This window comes from Xylocopa sonorina, unplaced genomic scaffold (genome assembly GCF_050948175.1).
Source record: "Xylocopa sonorina isolate GNS202 unplaced genomic scaffold, iyXylSono1_principal scaffold0099, whole genome shotgun sequence".
Classification (NCBI taxonomy): Eukaryota; Metazoa; Arthropoda; class Insecta; order Hymenoptera; family Apidae; genus Xylocopa; species Xylocopa sonorina.
The window spans coordinates 922674-945707 of NW_027490170.1; the positions used below are offsets into that span (position 1 = coordinate 922674).

Genomic DNA, 23034 nt, shown 5'->3' on the forward strand with positions numbered 1-23034 from the left:
TAGGAAGTAGCGTTTCCAGATGTCTACGTATCGAAGCAATAGAGTTCCAATGCTTCCTAAAACGAGATATCGCAAACCAATCCTATGTTTCATGATAAGATATTATATTCATTGCGAATTGTCATGTATACCTCGTACTCACTTCAAATGTATGTAAATGCGATACTATCATGCTAGGAAATAGCGTTTGCAGATGTCTACGTATCGAAGCAATAGTGTTCTAATGCTTCTTAAATCGCGATATCGCATCTCATTCCTAAGTTTCATGATAAGATATAATAATCATTGTGCAGTGTTATGTATACCTCGTATTCACTTCAAAAGAATGTAAATGCGACACTTCCTTGCTAGGTAGTAGTTTTGCAGATGTCTACGTATCGAAGCAATAGGGTTCTAATGCTTCTTAAATCGTCATATCGCATCTCATTTCTATGTTTTATGATAAGATATAATATTCATTGTGGAGTGTTATGTATACCTCGTATTCACTTCAAAAGAATGTAAACGCGACACTTCCTTGCCAGGAAATAGCGTTTGCAGATGTCTACGTATCGTAGCATTGGAGTTCTAATGCTTGTTAAATCGCCATATTACATCTCATTTCTATGTTTCATAAAAAGATATAATATTCATTGCGAATTGTCATGTATACCTCGTATTCCTTTCAAAAGAATGTAAATGCGACACTTCCTTCCTAGGAAATAGCGAATGCAGATGTCTCCGTATCGAAGAAATAGTGTTCTAATGCTTCTTAAATCGCGAAATCGCATCTCATTTCTATGTTTCGTGATAGGATATAATATTCATTGCGATGTGTCACGTATACCTCGTATTCCTTTCAAAAGAATACAAATGCGACACTTCCATGCTAGGAAATAGCGTTTGCAGATGTCTCCGTATCGAAGCAATAGAGTTCTAATGCTTGTGAAATCGCCATATTAAATCTCATTTCTATGTTTCATAATAAGATATAATATTCATTGTGGAGTGTTATGTATACCTCGTATTCACTTCAAAAGAATGTAAACGCGACACTTCCTTGCCAGGAAATAGCGTTTGTAGATGTCTAAGTATCGTAGCATTAGAGGTCTAATGCTTCTCAATACGCGATACCGCATCTCATATCTATGTTTCATGACAATATATAATATTCATTGCGAAGTGTTACGTATACCTCGCATACACTTCAAATGAATGTGAATGCGACAGTTCCTTGCTGGGAAATAGTGTTTGCAGATATCTACGTATCGAAGCAGTAGAGTTCTAAAGCTTCTTCAATCGCGATATCGCATAACATTTCTATGTTTCATGGTAAGATATAATATTCATTGTGCAGTGTTATGAATACCTCGTATTCACTTCAAAAGAATGTAAATGCGACACCTCCTTGCTAGGAAGTAGAGTTTGCAGATGTCTACGTATCGAAGCAATTGTGATCTAATGCTTCTTAAATCGTCATATCGATTCTCATTTCTATGTTTCATGATAAGATATAATATTCATTGCGAAGAGTCATGTACACCTCGTATTCCTTTCAAAAGAATGTAAATGCGACACCTCCTTGTTAGGAAGTAGCGTTTGCAGATGTCGACGTACCGAAGCAATAGTGTTCTAATGCTCCTTAAGTCGCCATATTACATCGCATTTCTATGTTTCATAATAAGATATAATATTCATTGTGCAGTGTTGTGTATACCTCATATTCACTTCAAAAGAATGTAAATGCGATACTTCGTTGCCAGGAAATAGCGTTTGCAGATGTCTACGTATCGAAGCAATAGGTATCTAATGCTTCTTAAAACGCGATATCGCATCTCATTTCTATGTTTGATGATAAGTATACAATATTCAATGCGAAGTGTCACTTATGCCTCGTATTCACTTCAAAAGAAAGTAAATGCGACACTTCTTTGCTAGGAAGTAGAGTTTGCAGATGTCTACGTCTCGTAACAATAGGGTTCTTATGCTCTTTATATCGCGATATCGCATCTCATTTATATGTTACATGATAAGATATAATATTCATTGCGAAGTGTCATGTATACCACATATTCTCTTCAAAATAATGTAAATGCGACACTTCCACGCTAGGAAATAGTGTTTGCAGATATCTAGTATCGAAGCAATAGAGTTCTAATGCTTCTTAAATCGCGAGATCACATCTCATATCTATGTTTCGTGATAATATATAATATTCATTGCGAAGAGTCATGTATACCTCGCATACACTTCAAATGAATGTGAATGCGACAGTTACTTGCTAGGAAATAGTGTTTGCAGATATCTAGTATCGAAGCAATAGAGTTCTAATGCTTCTTAAATCGCGATATCGCATCTCATTTCTATGTTTCATGATAAGATATAATATTCAGTGTGCAGTGTTATGAATACCTCGTATTCAGTTCAAAAGAATGTAAACGCGACACTTCGATGCTAGGAAATAGCGTTTGCAGATGTCTACGTATCGTACCATTAGAAATCTGATGCCTCGCAAAACGCGATATCGCTACTCATTACCATGTTTCATTATAATATATAATATTCATTGTGGAGTGTTATGTATACCTCGTAATCACTTCAAAAGGATGTAAATGCGACACTTCCTTGCTAGGAAATAGCGTTTGCAGATGTCTACGTATCGGAGCAATAGTTTTCTATTGCTTCTTAAATCGTCATATCGCATCTCATATCTACGTTTCATGATAAGATATAATATTCACTGCGAAGTGTCATGTATACCTCGCATACACTTCAATTGAATGTAAATGCGACACTTCCTTGCTAGGAAATAGCGTTTGCAGATGTCTATGTATCGAAGCAATAGTGTTCCAATGCTTCTTAAATCGCGATATCGCATCTCATATCTATGTTTCATGATAATATACAATATTCATTGCGAAGTGTCATATATACCTCGCATACACTTCAAATGAACGAAAATGCGACACTTCCTTGCTAGGAAATAGCGTTTGCAGATGTCTACGTATAGAAGCAATAGAGTTCTAATGCTTCTTAAATCGCCATATCGCATCTCATTTCTATGTTTCATGATAAGATATAATATTCACTGTGCAGTGTTATGTATGCCTCGTATTCACTTCAAATGAATGTAGATGCGACACTTCCTTGCTAGGAAATAGCGTCTGCAGATGTCTACGTATCGAAGCAATAGATATCTAAAGCTTCATAAATCGCGATATCGCATCTCATTTCAATGTTTCATGATGAGATATAATATTCATTGTGCAGTGTTATGAATACCTCGTATTCACTTCAGAAGAATGTAAATGCGACACTTCCTTGCTAGGAAATAGCGTTTGCAGATGTCTACGTATCGAAGCAGTAGAATTCTAATGTTTTTTAAATCGTCATATCGCCATATCATTTCTATGTTTCATGTTAGGATATAATATTCATTGCGAAGTGTCATGTATACCTCGTATTCCTTTCAAAAGAATGAAAATGCGACACTTCCTTGCTAGGAAGTAGCGTTTGCAGATGTCTACGTATCGAAGCAATACAGATCTAATACGTCTTAAATCATCATATCGCATCCCATTTCTATGTTTCATGATAAGATATAATATTCATTGCGAAGTGTCATGTATACTTCGCATACACTTCAAATGAATGCAAATGCGACACTTCCTTTCTAGGAAATAGCGTTTGCAGATGTCTACGTATCGAAGCAATAGATATCTAAAGCTTCATAAATCGCGATATCGCATCTTATTTCAATGTTTCATGATGAGATATAATATTCATTGTGCAGTGTTATGAATACCTCGTATTCACTTCAGAAGAATGTAAATGCGACACTTCCTTGCTAGGAAATAGCGTTTGCAGATGTCTACGTATCGAAGCAGCAGAATTCTAATGCTTCTTAAATCGTCATATCGCATATCATTTCTATGCTTCATGTTAAGATATAATATTCACTGCGAAGTGACATGTATACCTCGCATACACTTCAAATGAATGCAAATGCGACACTTCCTTGCTAGGAAATAGCGTTTGCAGATGTCTACGTATCGAAGCAATAGATATCTAAAGCTACATAAATCGCGATATCGCATCTCATTTTAATGTTTCATGATGAGATATAATATTCATTGTGCAGTGTTATGAATACCTCGTATTCACTTCAGAAGAATGTAAATGCAACACTTCCTTGTTAGGAAATAGCGTTTGCAAATGCCTCCGTTTCGAAGCAATAGTGTTCTGACTACTCTCAAAACACTATATCGCATCTCACTCCTATGTTTCATGATAAGATATAATATTCATTGCGAAGTGGCATGTATACCTCGTATTCACTTCAGAGGAATGTAAATGCGACACTTCCATGCTTGGATATAGCGTTTGCAGATGTCTACGTATCGTACCAATAAATTTCTAATGCATCTTAAAACGCGATATTGCATCTCACTTCTATGTTTCATGATAAGATATAATATTCATTGCGAAATGTCACTTACACCTCGCATACACTTCAAAAGAATGTAAACGCGACACATCCTTCCTAGGAAATAGCGTTTGCAAATGTCTACGTATCGAAGCAATAGAGTTCTAATGTTTCTTCTAACACGATATCGCATCTCTTTTCTATGTTTCATGATAAGATATAATCTTCATTGTGGATTGTTATGTATACCCGTATTTACTTCGAAAGAATGTAAATGCGACGCTACCTTGCTAGGAAATAGCGTATGCAGATGTCTACGTATCGAAGCAATAGAATTCTAATGATACTTGAAACGCGATATCGCACCTCATTTCTATGTTTCATGATAAGATATGATATTCATTGTGCAGTGTTATGTATACCTCGTATTCACTTCAAAAGAATGTTAATGCGACACTTCCTTCCTAGGATACAGCGTTTGCAGATGTCTACGTATCGTAGCAATAGATTTCCAATGCTCCTTAAAACGCGATATCGCATCTCATTTCTATGTTTCATGATAAGATATAATATTCATTGCGAAATGTCATGTATACCTCGTATTCACTTCAATTGAATGTAAATGCGACACTTCCTTGCTAGGAAATAGCGTCTGCAGATGTCTACGTATGGTAGCAATAGTGTTCTAATGCTTCTTGAAACGCGATATCGCACCTCATTTCTATGTTTCATGATAAGATATGATATTCATTGTGCAGTGTTATGTATACCTCGTATTCACTTCAAAAGAATGTTAAGGCGACACTTCCTTCCTAGGATACAGCGTTTGCAGATGTCCACGTATCGAAGCAATAGTGTTCTAATGCTTCCAAAAACGCGGTATCGCCCCGCATATCTATGTTTCATGACAAGGTATATTATTCATTGTGCAGTGTTATGTATACCTCATATCCACTTCAAAAGATTGTAAATGCGACACTTGCTTGCTAGGAAATAACGTTTGCGAATGTCTACGTATCGTACCAATAAATTTCTAATGCATCTTAAAACGCGACATCGCATCTCACTTCTATGTTTCATGACAAGGTATAATATTCATTGCGAAGTGTCATGTACACCTCGTATTCACTTAAAAAGAATTAAATGCGACACTTCCTTGCTTGGAAATAGCGTTTGCAGATGTATACGTATCGTAGCAATAGAGTTCTAATGCTTCTTAAAACGCGATATCGCATCTCTTTTCTATGTTTCACGATAAGATATAATATTCATTGTGCAGTGTTATGTATATCTCGTCTATACTTCAAATTAATGTAAATGCGACACTTCCCTGCCACGAAATAGCGTTTGCAGATGTCTACGTATCGAAGCAATAGGTATCTAATGCTTCTTAAAACGCGATATCGCATCTCATTTCTATATTTCATGATAAGATATAATATTCATTGTGCAGTGTTATGTATACCTCGTATTCACCTCAAAAGTATGTAAATGCGACACTTCCTTGCTAGGCAATAGCGTTTGCAGATATCTTCGTATCGAAGCAATAGTGTTCTAATGCTTCTTAAATCGCGATATCGCATCTCATATCTATGTTTCGTGATAATATATAATATTCACTGCGAAGTGTCATGTATACCTCGCATACACTTCAAATGAACGAAAATGCGACACTTCCTTGCTAGGAAATAGCGTTTGCAGATGTCTACGTATAGAAGCAATAGTGTTCTATTGCTTCTTAAATCGCGATATCGTATCTCATATCTAAGTTTCATGATAAGATATAATATTCATTGTGCAGTGTTATGTATACCTCGTATTCACTTCAAAAGAATGTAAATGCGACAGTTCCTTGCTGGGAAATAGTGTTTGCAGATGTCGACGTATCGAAGCAATAGAGTTCTAATGCTTCTTAAATCGTCATATCGCATCTCATATCTACGTTTCCTGATAAGATATAATATTTATTTCGAAGTGTCATGTATACCTCGTATTACTTTCAGAAGAATGTAAATGCGGCACTTCCTTGCTTTGCAGATGTCAACGTATCGAAGCAATAGAGTTCTAATGCTTCTTAAATCGCCATATCGCATCTCATTTCTATGTTTCATGATAAGATATAATATTCACTGTGCAGTGTTATGTATGCCTCGTATTCACTTCAAATGAATGTAGATGCGACACTTCCTTGCTAGGAAATAGCGTTTGCAGATGTCTACGTATCGAAGCAATAGAGTTCTAAAGCTTCATAAATCGCGATGTCGCATCTCATTTCAATGTTTCATGATGAGATATGATATTCATTGTGCAGTGTCATGAATACCTCGTAATCACTTCAAAAGTATGTAAATGCGACACTTCCTTGCTAGGAAATAGAGTTTGCAGATGTCAACGTATCGAAGCAATAGATATCTAATGCTTCTTAAATCGTCGTTTCGCATCTCATATCTACGTTTCATGATAAGATATAACATTCATTTCGAAGTGTCATGTATACATCGTATTTCTTTCAAAAGAATGTAAATTCGACACTTGCTTGCTAGGAAATAGCGTTTGCAGATGTCTACGTATAGAAGCAATAGGAATCTAATGCTTCTTAAATAGCGATATCGCATCTCATTTCTATGTTTCATGATAAGATATAATATCCATTGTGCAGTGTTATGTATATCTCGTCTATGCTTCAAATGAATGTAAATGCGACACTTCCTTGCTAGGAAATAGCGTTTGCAGATGTCTACGTATCGAAGCAATAGAGTTCTAATGCTTCTTAAATCGCGATATCGCCTCTCATTTCTATGTTTCATGATAAGATATATTATTCATTGCGAAGTGTCATGTATACCTCGTATTCCGTTCAAAAGAATGTAAATGCGACACTTCCTTGCTATGCAGTAGCGTTTGCAGATGTCTACGTATCGAAGCAGTAGTTTTCTAATGCTTCTTAAAACGTCATATTGCATCTCATATCTATGTTTCATGATAATATATAATATTCACTGTGCAGTGTTATGTATACCTCGTATTCACTTCAGAAGAATGTAAATGCGACACTTCCTTGCTAGGAAATAGCGTTTGCAGGTGTCTACGTATCGTAGCATTAGTGCTCTAATGCTTCTCAAAACGCGACATCGTTTCACATTTCTATGTTTCATGATAGTATATAACATTCATTGCGTAGTGTCATGTATACCTCGCATACACTTCAAATGAATGCAAATGCGACACTTCCTTTCTAGGAAATAGCGTTTGCAGATGTCTACTTATCGAAGCAATAGATATCTAAAGCTTCATAAATCGCGATATCGCATCTCATTTCAATGTTTCATGATGAGATATAATATTCATTGTGCAGTGTTATGAATACCTCGTATTCACTTCAGAAGAATGTAAATGCGACACTTCCTTGCTAGGAAATAGCGTTTGCAGATGTCTACGTATCGAAGCAGTAGAATTCTAATGTTTTTTAAATCGTCATATCGCCATATCATTTCTATGTTTCATGTTAGGATATAATATTCATTGCGAAGTGTCATGTATACCTCGTATTCCTTTCAAAAGAATGAAAATGCGACACTTCCTTGCTAGGAAGTAGCGTTTGCAGATGTCTACGTATCGAAGCAATACAGATCTAATACGTCTTAAATCACCATATCGCATCTCATTTCTATGTTTCATGATAAGATATAATATTCATTGCGAAGTGTCATGTATACTTCGCATACACTTCAAATGAATGCAAATGCGACACTTCCTTTCTAGGAAATTGCGTTTGCAGATGTCTACGTATCGAAGCAATAGATATCTAAAGCTTCATAAATCGCGATATCGCATCTTATTTCAATGTTTCATGATGAGATATAATACTCATTGTGCAGTGTTATGAATACCTCGTATTCACTTCAGAAGAATGTAAATGCGACACTTCCTTGCTAGGAAATAGCGTTTGCAGATGTCTACGTATCGAAGCAGCAGAATTCTAATGCTTCTTAAATCGTCATATCGCATATCATTTCTATGCTTCATGTTAAGATATAATATTCACTGCGAAGTGACATGTATACCTCGCATACACTTCAAATGAATGCAAATGCGACACTTCCTTGCTAGGAAATAGCGTTTGCAGATGTCTACGTATCGAAGCAATAGATATCTAAAGCTACATAAATCGCGATATCGCATCTCATTTTAATGTTTCATGATGAGATATAATATTCATTGTGCAGTGTTATGAATACCTCGTATTCACTTCAGAAGAATGTAAATGCAACACTTCCTTGTTAGGAAATAGCGTTTGCAAATGCCTCCGTTTCGAAGCAATAGTGTTCTGACTACTCTCAAAACACTATATCGCATCTCACTCCGATGTTTCATGATAAGATATAAAATTCATTGCGAAGTGGCATGTATACCACGTATTCACTTCAGAGGAATGTAAATGCGACACTTCCATGCTTGGATATAGCGTTTGCAGATGTCTACGTATCGTACCAATAAATTTCTAATGCATCTTAAAACGCGATATTGCATCTCACTTCTATGTTTCATGATAAGATATAATATTCATTGCGAAATGTCACTTACACCTCGCATACACTTCAAAAGAATGTAAACGCGACACATCCTTCCTAGGAAATAGCGTTTGCAAATGTCTACGTATCGAAGCAATAGAGTTCTAATGTTTCTTCTAACACGATATCGCATCTCTTTTCTATGTTTCATGATAAGATATAATCTTCATTGTGGATTGTTATGTATACCCGTATTTACTTCGAAAGAATGTAAATGCGACGCTACCTTGCTAGGAAATAGCGTATGCAGATGTCTGCGTATCGAAGCAATAGAATTCTAATGCTACTTGAAACGCGATATCGCACCTCATTTCTATGTTTCATGATAAGATATGATATTCATTGTGCAGTGTTATGTATACCTCGTATTCACTTCAAAAGAATGTTAATGCGACACTTCCTTCCTAGGATACAGCGTTTGCAGATGTCTACGTATCGTAGCAATAGATTTCCAATGCTCCTTAAAACGCGATATCGCATCTCATTTCTATGTTTCATGATAAGATATAATATTCATTGCGAAATGTCATGTATACCTCGTATTCACTTCAATTGAATGTAAATGCGACACTTCCTTGCTAGGAAATAGCGTCTGCAGATGTCTACGTATGGTAGCAATAGTGTTCTAATGCTTCTTGAAACGCGATATCGCACCTCATTTCTATGTTTCATGATAAGATATGATATTCATTGTGCAGTGTTATGTATACCTCGTATTCACTTCAAAAGAATGTTAAGGCGACACTTCCTTCCTAGGATACAGCGTTTGCAGATGTCCACGTATCGAAGCAATAGTGTTCTAATGCTTCCAAAAACGCGGTATCGCCCCGCATATCTATGTTTCATGACAAGGTATAATATTCATTGTGCAGTGTTATGTATACCTCATATCCACTTCAAAAGATTGTAAATGCGACACTTGCTTGCTAGGAAATAACGTTTGCGAATGTCTACGTATCGTACCAATAAATTTCTAATGCATCTTAAAACGCGACATCGCATCTCACTTCTATGTTTCATGACAAGATATAATATTCATTGCGAAGTGTCATGTACACCTCGTATTCACTTAAAAAGAATTAAATGCGACACTTCCTTGCTTGGAAATAGCGTTTGCAGATGTATACGTATCGTAGCAATAGAGTTCTAATGCTTCTTAAAACGCGATATCGCATCTCTTTTCTATGTTTCACGATAAGATATAATATTCATTGTGCAGTGTTATGTATATCTCGTCTATACTTCAAATTAATGTAAATGCGACACTTCCCTGCCACGAAATAGCGTTTGCAGATGTCTACGTATCGTAGCATTAGAGTTCTAATGCTTCTCAAAACGCGATATCGCTACTCATTACTATGTTTCATGATAATATATAATATTCACTGTGGAGTGTTATGTATACCTCGTATTCATTTCAAAAGAATGTAAATGCGACACTTCGTTGCTAGGAAATAGCGTTTGCAGATGTCTACGTATCGAAGCAATAGATTTCTAAAGCTTGCTAATTCGCGATATCGCATCTCATATCTACGTTTCATGATAATATATAATATTCATTGCGAAGTGTCACCTATACCTCGCGTACACTTCAAACGAATGTAAATGCGACACTTCCTTGCTAGGAAATAGCGTTTGCAGATGTCTACGTATCGAAGCAATAGTTTTCTAATGCTTCTTAAGTCGTCATATCGCATCTCATATCTACGTTTCATGATAAGATATAATATTCATTGCGAAGTGTCATGTATACCTCGTATTCCTTTCAAAAGAATGTAAATGCGACACTTCCTTGCTATACAGTAGCGTTTGCAGATGTCTACGTATCGAAGCAATAGTTTTCTAATGCTTCTTAAAACGTCATATTGCATCTCATATCTATGTTTCATGATAATATATAATATTCACTGTGCAGTGTTATGTATACCTCGTATTCACTTCAGAAGAATGTAAATGCGACACTTCCTTGCTAGGAAATAGCGTTTGCAGGTGTCTACGTATCGTAGCATTAGTGCTCTAATGCTTCTCAAAACGCGACATCGTTTCACATTTCTATGTTTCATGATAGTATATAACATTCATTGCGTAGTGTCATGTATACCTCGCATACACTTCAAATGAATGCAAATGCGACACTTCCTTTCTAGGAAATAGCGTTTGCAGATGTCTACGTATCGAAGCAATAGATATCTAAAGCTTCATAAATCGCGATATCGCATCTCATTTCAATGTTTCATGATGAGATATAATATTCATTGTGCAGTGTTATGAATACCTCGTATTCACTTCAGAAGAATGTAAATGCGACACTTCCTTGCTAGGAAATAGCGTTTGCAGATGTCTACGTATCGAAGCAGTAGAATTCTAATGTTTTTCAAATCGTCATATCGCCATATCATTTCTATGTTTCACGATAAGATATAATATTCATTGCGAAGTGTCATGTATAATTCGTCTTCACTTCAAAAGAATGCAACTGCGTCACTTTCTTGCTAGGATGTAGCGTTTGCAGATGTCTACGTATCGAAGCAATAGATATCCAATGCTTCTTAAATCGCCATATTGAATCTCACTCCTATGTTTCATGATAAGATATAATATTGATTGTGCAGTGTTATGAATACCTCGTATTCACTTAAAAAAAAAATGTAAATGCGACACTTCCTTGCTAGGAAATAGCGTTTACAGATGTCTACGTATCGTGGCACTAGAGTTCTACTGCTTCTCAAAACGCAATATGGCTTCTCATTTCTGTGTTTCATGATAATATATAATATTCATTGCGAAGTGTCATGTATACCACGCAAACACTGAAAATGAATGTAAATGCGATACTTCCTTGCTTGGAAATAGCGTTTGCAGGTGTCTACGTATCGAAGAAATAGAGTTCTAATGCTTCTTAAATCGCCATATTGTATCTCATTTCTATGTTTCATGATAAGATATAATATTCATTGTGGAGTGTTATGTATACCTCGTATTCGCTTCAAAAGAATGTAAACGCAGCACTTTCTTTCCATTAAATAGCGTTTGCAGATGTCTTCGTATCGAAGCAATAGTGTTCTAATGCTTCATAAATCGCGATATCGCATCTCATTTCTATATTTCGTGACAAGATATAATATTCATTGCGAAATGTCACTTATATCTCGCATACACTTCAAATGAATTTAACTGCTACACTTCCTTCCTAGGAAATAGCATTTGCAGGTGTCTATGTGTCATGGCAAAAGAGTTCTAACGCTTCTTCAAACGCGAGATCGCAATTCATTTCTATGTTTCATGATAAGATATAATATTCATTGCGAAGTGTCATGTATACCTCGTATTCACTTCAAAAGAATGTGAATGCGACTCTTCCTTGTAAAGAAATAGCGTTTGTAGATGTCTACCTATCGTAGCAATAGAGTTCTAACGCTTGTTAAATCGCGATATCGCATCTCATTTCTATGTTTCATGATACGATATTATATCCATTGTGCAGTGCCATGTATACCTCGCATACACTTCAAATGAATGTGTGTGCGACAGTTCCTTGCTAGGAAATATTGTTTGCAGATATCTAACTATCGAAGCAATGGATTTCTAAAGCTTCATAAATCGCCATATCGCATCTCATTTCTATGTTTCATGAAAAGATATAATATTCATTGTGCAGTGTTATGTATATCTCGTCTATACTTCAAATGAATGTAAATACGTCACTTCCTTGCTAGGATATAGCGTTTGCAGATGTCTACGTATCGTGGCATTAGAGTTCTAATGCTTCTTAAATCGCCATATCGAATCTCATTTCTATGTTTCATGATAAGATATAATATTCATTGTGCAGTGTTATGTATATCTCGTCTATACTTCAAATGAATGTAAATGCGACACTTCCTTGCTAGGAAATAGCGTTTGCAGATGTCTACGTATCGAAGCAAAAGAGTTCTAATGCTTCTTAAATCGCCATATTGCATCTCATTCCAATGTCTCATGATAAGATATAATATTTATTGTGGAGTCTTATGTATACCTCGTATTCACTTCAAATGTATGTAAATGCGACACTTCCTTGCCAGGAAATAGCGTTTGCAGATGTCTACGTATCGTAGCATTAGAGTTCTAATGCTTCTCAAAACGCGATATAGCTATTCGTTACTATGTTTCATGATAATATATAATATTCACTGTGTAGTGTTATGTATACCTCGTATTCACATCAGAAGAATGTAAATGCGACACTTCTTTGCTAGGAAATACCGTTTGCAGATGTCTATGTATCGTAGAGTTAGTGCTCTAATGCTTCTCAAAACACGACAGCGTTTCTCATTTCTATGTTTCATGATAGTATATAATATTCATCGAGTAGTGTCATGTATACCTTGCATACACTGCAATTGAATGTAAATGCGACACATCCTTGCTAGGAAATAGCGTTTGCAGATGTCTGCGTATCGTGGCATTAGAGTTCTAATGCTTCTCAAAACGCGGTATCGCTTCTCATTTCTATGTTTCGTGATAATATATAATATTCATTGCGAAGTGCCATGTATATCTCGCATACACTTCAATTGAATGTAAATGCGACACTTCCTTGCTAGGAAATAGCGTTTGCAGATGTCTGCGTATCGTGGCATTAGAGATCTTATGCTTCTCAAAACGCGGTATCGCTTCTCATTTCTATGTTTCTTGATAATATATAATATTCATTGCGAAGTGCCATGTATATCTCGCATACACTTCAATTGAATGTACATGCGACACTTCCTTGCTCGGAAGTAGCGTTTGCAGATGTCTACGTATCGAAGCAATGGTGTTCTAATGCTTCTTAAATCGCCATATCGCATCTCATTTCTATGTTTCATGATAAGATATAATACTCATTGTGCAGTGTTATGTATATCTCGTCTATACTTCAAATGAATGTAAATGCGACACTTCCTTGCTAGGAAATATAGTTTGCAGATGTCTACGTATCGAAGCAATAGAGTTCTAATGCTTCTTAAATCGCCATATTGCATCTCATTCCAATGTTTCATGATAAGATATAATATTTATTGTGGACTCTTATGTATACCTCGTATTCACTTCAAATGTATGTAAATGCGACACTTCGCTGCCAGGAAATAGCGTTTGCAGATGTCTGCGTATCGTAGCATTAGAGTTCTAATGCTTCTCAAAACGCGGTATCGCTTCTCATTTCTATGTTTCTTGATAATATATAATATTCATTGCGAAGTGCCATGTATATCTCGTATTCACATCAGAAGAATGTAAATGCGACACTTCCTTGCTAGGAAGTAACGTTTGCAGATGCCTGCGTATCGAAGCAATAGAGTTCTAATACTTCTTAAATCGCCATATCGCATCTCATTTCTATGTTTCATGATACGATATAATATTCATTGTGCAGTGTTATGTATATCTCGTCTATACTTCAAATTAATGTAAATGCGACACTTCCTTGCTAGGAAATAGCGTTTGCAGATGTCTACGTATCGGAGCAATAGTGTTCTAATTCTTCTTAAATCGCGATATCGCCTCTCATTTCTATGTTTCATGATAAGATATAATATTCATTGCGCAGTGCTATGTATATCTGATCTATACTTCAATTGAATGTAAATGCGACACTTCCTTGCTAGGAAATAGCGTTTGCAGATATCTACGTATCGTGACATTGGAGTTCTAATGCTTCTCAAAACGCGATATCGCTTCTCATTTCTATGTTTCATGATAATATATAATATTCACTGCGAAGTGTCATGTATACGTCGCATACACTTCAAATGAATGTAAATGCGACACCACATTGCTTGGAAATAGCATTTGCAGATGTCTACGTATCGAAGCAATAGTGTTCTTATGCTTCCTAAATCGCGATATTGCATCTCAATTCTATGTTTCATGATAAGATATAATATTCATTGTGCAGTGTCATGTATACCTCGCATACACTTAAAATGAATGTAAATGCGACAGTTCCTTGCAAGGAAATAGCGTTTGCAGATGTCTACGTATCGAAGCAATAGAGTTCCAATGCTTCTCAAATCGCGATATCGCATCCCATTTCTATGTTCCATGATAAGATTTAATTTTCATTGCGAAGTGTCATGTATACCCCGCATCCACTTCAAATGAATGTAAATGCGACACTTGCTTTCTAGGAAATAGCGTTTGCAGATGTCTACCTATCGTAGCCTTAGAGTTCTAATGCTTCGCAAAACGCGATATCGCATCTCATTTCTGTGTTCAATGATAAGATATAATATTTATTGCGAAGTGTCATTTATACCACACATCCACTTCAAATGAATGTAAATGCGACACTTCCTTGCTAGGAAATGGCGTTTGCAGATGTCTACGTATCGAAGCACTAGAAATCTAAGGCTTCTTAAAACGCGATATCGCATCTCATTTCTATGTTTCGTGATAAGATATAATATTCATTGTGGAGCGTTATGTCTACTTCGTATTCACGTCAAAAGAGTGTAAATGCGAAACTTCCTTCTTAGGATATAGCGTTTGCAGATGTCTCCGTATCGAAGCAATAGAGTTCTAATGATTCTTAACACGCGATATCAAATCTCATTACTATGTTTCATGATGAAATATAATATTCATTGTGCAGTGTTATGTGTATCTCGTCTATATTTCTAATGAATGTAAATGCGACACTTCCTTGCTAGGAAATAGCGTTTGCAGATGTCTACGTATCGAAGCAATAGTGTTCTAATGCTTCTTACATCGCGATATCGCATCTCATTTCTATGTTTCGTGATAATATATAGTATTCACTGCGAAGTGTCATGTATACCTCGCATACACTTCTAATGAATGTAAATGCGACACTTCCTTGCTAGGAAATAGCGTTTTCAGATATCTACGTATCGAAGCAATAGAGTCCTAATGCATATCAAAACGTGATATCGCATCTCATTCCTATGTTTCATGATTAGATATAATATTCAATGTGCAGTGTTATGTACTCCTCGTATTCACTTCAAAAGAAAGTAAATGCGACAATACCTTGCTAGGAAATAGCGTTTGCAGATGTCTCCGTGTCGAAGAAATAGTGTTCTAATGCTTCTAAAGTCGTCATATCGCATCTCACTTCTATGTTTCATGATAAGATATAATACTCATTACGAAGTGTCATGTATACCTCGTATTCCTTTCAAAAGAATGTAAATGCGACTCTTCCTTGCTAGGAAATAGAGTTTGCAGATGTCTACGTATCGTAGCATTAGAGTTCTAATGCTTCTCAAAACGCGATATCGCTACGCATTACTATGTTTCACGATAATATACAATATTCATTGTGGAGTGTTATGTATACCTCGTATTCACTTCAAAAGAATGTAAATGCGACACTGCCTTGCTTGGAAATAGCGTTTGCAGATGTCTACGTATCGAAGCAATAGAGTTCTAATGCTTCTTAAATCGCCATATTGCATCTCATTTCTATGTTTCATGATAAGATATAGTATACATTGTGGAGTGTTATGTATTAGGTTGGTGCGTATGAAATGTCGGATTCTTAAGTGATTGTATAAAACTGTATATCTTTCTTCAAAAGCTGTTTATTCAATCAAAGTATGCTCCATTCGCTTCAATACACTTCTCCCAACGAGATTGTAAAGCGTAGATGCCTTTTTTAAAAAAATTTTGGTCTTTAGAATTAATAAACTCTGATATCGAGTTTTTTAGACTGTCTTCATTTTCATAGTGTTTGCCCCTTAAAAACAGCTCTAAATGCTTGAAAAAATGAAAATCGGTCGGCGAGTGATCCGATGAATATGGTGGATGCTGCAAAACTTCATATTCCAGTTCGTTCAGTTTCGCAATTGTTTTGTGCGATGTATGCGGCCGAGCGTTGTCATGGAGCAGTAGCGGGCCATGCCGAATCACAAGCGATGGGAGTACAATTTTTAACTTATCGTGCGTCTCATCAATGTACTGGCAGTACTTTTCGGCCTTAATTGTCTCCCCAGGTCGAAGGAACGAATAATGGATTACCCCAGCCGCGTTCCACCAAACTGTGAACAAAATCTTCCGTGGATGAAGCGATGGCCTTGGAGTATGGGCACAAACCTCATCCTTGTCAAGCCACCGAGCACACCTCTTTCTATTGTCATAAAGAACCCATTTTTCGTCACACGTAATGATCCGATCAAAAAATGGCTCTCGGTGAAATCGGGTTAGCAATGATGAGCATACGTTTAACCGATCCAGCTTATTTCGCTCTGTCAGTGCGTGCAGTACCCACTTGTCCATCTTCTTAACCTTGCCAATCTCAGAAAGGTGTCTCAATATCGTTGTATGGTCAACTTTCATCCTGATAGCAAGTTCCCTCGTGGATACGGCTGGATCCGCTTCTACTAGAGCCTTCAGGTCATCATTCTTCACAGACGTTTTGGGTCTTCCGCGCGGCTCATTTTGCAGTGAAAAATCGCCAGTCCGAAATTTTTCGAACCAACGCTGCACTTTCCGATCGTTAACCGTATTCTCCCCAAACGCTTGGTTTATGTTGCGTGCAGCTTTTGCAGCACTATTACCAAGTTTGTACTCATATAAGAAAATGACGCGAATGTTGGCGGAATTCATATCGGTAATAAACTCAAAAGAAATAAAAAAGGGAAGACCTTCGAGAAAAACTATTTTGTTGAAATGAGTCTCTGGCAATGGACAATACGAGTATGAATGAGGTTATGCCAAATACAAAAATATAACGAAAACGGGGAGGAAAACGTCCGCATGTAAAGAGAATCCGACATTTCATACGCACCAACCTAATATAACGCGTATTCACTTCAAAAGAATGTAAATGCGACACTTCCTTGCTTGGAAATAGGGTTTGCAGATGTCTACGTATCGAAGCAATAGAGTTCTAATGCTTCTAAAATCGTCATATCGCACCTCATATCTACGTTTCATGATACGATATAATATTCATTGCGATGTGTCACGTATACCTCCAATTCCTTTCAAAGGAATGTAACTGCGACACTTCTTTGCTTGGAAATAGCGTTTTCATATGTCTACGTATCGAAGCAATAGAATTCTAATGCTTCTTAAATCGTCATATAGCATCTCTTATCTACGTTTCATCATAAGATATAATATTCATTGCGAAGTGTTATGTATACCTCGTATTCACTTCAAAAGATTGTAAATGCGACACTTCCTTGCTAGGAAGTAGCATTTGCAGATGTCTACGTATCGAAGCAATAGAGTTGTATTGCTTCATAAATAGTCATATGGCACCACATTTCTATGTTTCATGATAAGATATAATATTCATTGCGAAGTGTCATGTGTACCTTGTATTCCTTTCAAAAGAATGTAAATGCGACACGTCCTTGCTAGGAAATAGCGTTGGCAGATGTCTACGTATCCAAGCAATAGTGTTCTAATGCTTCTCAAAAAGCGATATCGCATCTCATTCCTCTGTTTCCTGATAAGATATAGTATTCAATGTGCAGTGTCATGTATACCTCGCATACACTTCAAATGAACGTAAATGCGACACTTCCTTGCTTGGAAATAGCGTTTGCAGATGTCTACGTATCGAAGCAGTAGTGTTCTAATGCTTCTTAAATCGCGATATCGCATCTAATTTCCATGTTTCATGATAATATATAATATTCATTGTGCAGTGTTATGTATACCTCGTATTCACTTCAAAAGAATGGAAATGCGACACTTCCTTGCTAGGAAATAGCGTTTGCAGATGTCTACGTATCGAAGCAATAGACATCTAGTGCTTCATAAATCACGATATCGCATCTCATTTCCATGTTTCATGATAAGATATAATATTCATTGCGAAGTGTCACGTATACCTCGTATTCCTTTGAAAAGAATGTAAATGCGACACTTCCTTGCTAGGAAGTAGCGTTTGCAGATGTCTACGTATCGAAGCAATAGTGTTCTAGTGCTTCTTAAATCGCGATATCGCATCTCATTTCTATGTTTCACGATAAGATATAATATTCATTGTGTTGTGTTATGTTTATCTCATCTATACTTCAAATGAATGTAAATGCGACACTTCCTTGCTAGGAAGTAGCATTTGCAGATGTCTACGTATCGAAGCAATAGAGTTGTATTGCTTCATAAATAGTCATATGGCACCACATTTCTATGTTTCATGATAAGATATAATATTCATTGCGAAGTGTCATGTGTACCTTGTATTCCTTTCAAAAGAATGTAAATGCGACACGTCCTTGCTAGGAAATAACGTTGGCAGATGTCTACGTATCCAAGCAATAGTGTTCTAATGCTTCTCAAAAAGCGATATCGCATCTCATTCCTCTGTTTCCTGATAAGATATAGTATTCAATGTGCAGTGTCATGTATACCTCGCATACACTTCAAATGAACGTAAATGCGACACTTCCTTGCTTGGAAATAGCGTTTGCAGATGTCTACGTATCGAAGCAGTAGTGTTCTAATGCTTCTTAAATCGCGATATCGCATCTAATTTCCATGTTTCATGATAATATATAATATTCATTGTGCAGTGTTATGTATACCTCGTATTCACTTCAAAAGAATGGAAATGCGACACTTCCTTGATAGGAAATAACGTTTGCAGATGTCTACGTATCGAAGCAATAGACATCTAGTGCTTCATAAATCACGATATCGCATCTCATTTCTATGTTTCATGATAAGATATAATATTCATTGCGAAGTGTCACGTATACCTCGTATTCCTTTGAAAAGAATGTAAATGCGACACTTCCTTGCTAGGAAGTAGCGTTTGCAGATGTCTACGTATCGAAGCAATAGTGTTCTAGTGCTTCTTAAATCGCGATATCGCATCTCATTTCTATGTTTCATGATAAGATATAATATTCATTGTGCAGTGTTAAGTATACCTCGTATTCACTTGAAAGGAATGTAAATGCGACACTTCCTTGCTAGGCAGTAGCATTTGCAGATGTCTACGTATCGAAGCAATAGAGTTCTAATGCTTCTTAAATCGTCATATCGCATCTCATTTCTATGTTTCATGATAAGATATAATATTCAATGTGCAGTGTTATGTACTCCTCGTACTCACTTCAAAAGACAGTAAATGCGACACTTCCTTGCTAGGAAGTAGCGTTTGCAGATGTCTACGTATCGAAGCAATAGTGTTCTAATGCTTCTTAAATCGCGATATCGCATCTCATTTCTATGTTTCATGATAAGATATAATATTCATTGTGGAGTGTTAAGTATACCTCGTATTCGTTTCAAAAGAATGTAAATGCGACACTTTCTTGCTAGGAAATAGCGTTTGCAGATGTCTACGTGTCGAAGCAATGGAGTTCTAATGCTTCTCAAAACGCGATATCACGTCTCATTCCTATGTTTCATAATAAGATATAATATTCAATGTGCAGTGTTATGTACTGCTCGTATTCACTTCAAAAGAAAATAAATGCGACAATACCTTGCTAGGAAATAGCGTTTGCAGATGTCTCCGTATCGAAGAAATAGTGTTCTAATGCTTCTTAAATCGCGATATCGCATCTCATGTCTACGTTTCATGATAAGATATAATATTCATTGCAAAGTGACATGTATACATTGTATTCCTTACAAACGAATGTAAATGCGACACTTCCTTGCTAGGAAATAGCGTTTGCAGATGTCTACGTATCGTGGCATTAGAATTCTAATGCTTCTCAAAACGCGATATCGCTACTCATTACTATGATTCATGATAATATATAATATTCATTGTGGAGTGTTATGTATACCTCGTATTCACTTCAAAAGAATGTAAATGCGACACTTCCTTGCTAGGAATTTGCGTTTGCAGATGTCTACGTATCGAAGCAGTAGAGTTCTAATGCTTCTTAAATCGCCATATCGCATCTCATTTCTATGTTTCATGATAAGATATAATAATCGTGCAGTGTTATGTATATCTCGTCTATACTTCAAATGGATGTAAATGCGACACTTACTTGCTGGGAAATAGCGTTTGCAGATGTCTATGTAACGAGGCAATAGATTTCAAGTGCATTTTAAAACGCGATACCGCATCTCATTTCTATGATGCATGATAAGACATAATATTCATTGTTTAGTGTTATGCATACATCGTATTCACTTCAAAAGAATGTAAATGCGAAACTTACTTGCTAGGATATAGCGTTGGCAGATGTTTACGTATCGAAGCAATAGAGTCCTAATGCTTCTTAAAACGAGATATCGCGTCTCATTTCTATGTCTCATGATAAGATATAAAATTCATTGCGAAGTGTCGCTTATACCTCGCATACACTTCAAATGAATGTAAATGCGACACTTCCTTGCAAAGAGATAGCGTTTGCAGATGTCTACGCATCCAAGCAATAGAGTTCTAGTGCTTCTCAAACCGCGATATCGGATCTCATTTCTATATTTCATGATAAGATATAATATCCATTGCGAAGTGTCATGTATTCCTCCCATGCGCTTCAAGTGAATGTAAATGCGACACTTCCTTGCTAGCAAATAGCGTTTGCATATGTCTACTTATTGAAGAAATAGTGTTGTAATGCTTCCTAAACGAGATATCGCATCTCATTTCTATGTTTCATGCTAAGATATAATATTCGTTGCGAAGTGTCATGTATACCACGTATTCCTTTCAAAAGAATGTAAATGCGACACTTCCTTGCTAAGAAGTTGCATTTGCAGATGTCTACGTATCGTGACAATAGGGTTCTTATGCTCTTTATATCGCGATATCGCATCTCATTTGTATGTTACACGATAAGATATAATATTCATTGCGAAGTGTCATGTATACCTCGTATTCACTTGAAAAGAATGTAAATGCGACACTATCTTGTAGGGAAAAGCGTTTCCAGATGCCTACGTATCGAAACAATAGGTTTCTATTGCATCTTAATGCGAGATGGTGCATCCTATTTCTATGTTTCATGATAAGATATAATATTCATTGCGAAGCGTCATGTATTCCTCGTATTCACTTCGAAAGGTGGTAAGTGCGGCACTTCCATGCTAGGAAATAGCGTTTGCAGTTGTCTCCGTATCGAAGCAGTAGTGTTCCAATGCATTTTAAATCGCGATATCGCATCCCATTTCTATGTTCCATGATGACATATAATATTCATTGCGAAGTGTCATGTATACCTCGCACACCCTTCAAACGAATGTAAATGCAACACTTACTTGCTAGGAAATAGCGTTTGCAGATGCCTTCGTATAGTGGCAGTAGGGTTCTAATGCTTCTCAAAACCCGATATCGCATCTCATTTCTATGTTTCATGATAAGATATAATATTCAGAGTGCAGTGTTATGTATACCTCGTATTCACTTCAAAAGAATGTAAATGCGACACTTCCTTGCTAGGATTTAGCGTTTGCAGATATCTACGAATCGAAGCAATAGAGTTCTAATGCTTCTTATATAGCCATATCGCATCTCATTTCTATGTTTCATGATAAGATATAATATTCGTTGTGCAGTGTTATGTATATCTCGTCTATACTTCAAATGGATGTAAATGCGACACTTCCTTGCTAGGAAATAGCGTTTGCAGATGTCTACGTATCGAAGCAATAGTGTCCTAAAGCTTCTTAAATCGCGATATTGCATCTCATTTCTATGTTTCAATATAAGATATAATATTCATTGTGCAGTGCTACAAATACCTCGTATTCACTTCAAAAGAATGTAAATGCGACACTTCCTTGCATGAAAATTGCGTTTGCAGATGTCTACGTATCGTAGAAATAGTTTTCTAATGCATCTTAAATCGTCATATCGCATCTCATATATACGTTTCTTGATAAGATATAGTATTCATTGCGAAGTGTCATGTATACCTCGTATTCCTTTCAAAGGAATGTAAAGGCGACACTTCCTTGCTTGGAAATAGCGTTTGCAGATGTCTACGTATCGAAGCAATAGTTTTCTAATGCTTCTTAAATCGTCATATCGCATCTCATATCTACGTTTCATGATACGATATAGCATTCATTGCGAAGTGTCATGTATACCTCGTGTTTCTTTCAAAAGAATGTAAATGCGACACTTCCGTGCTAGGAAGTAGCGTC

The 23034-nt window shown here is 36.4% G+C and overlaps 1 pseudogene; it reads right to left on the bottom strand.

Moving 5' to 3' along the window:
- Nucleotides 1–16548: 16548 nt before the first annotated feature.
- LOC143432374 (histone-lysine N-methyltransferase SETMAR pseudogene) lies at nt 16549–17568 on the bottom strand (annotated as a pseudogene).
- Between the last annotated feature and the right edge of the window lie 5466 nt (nt 17569–23034).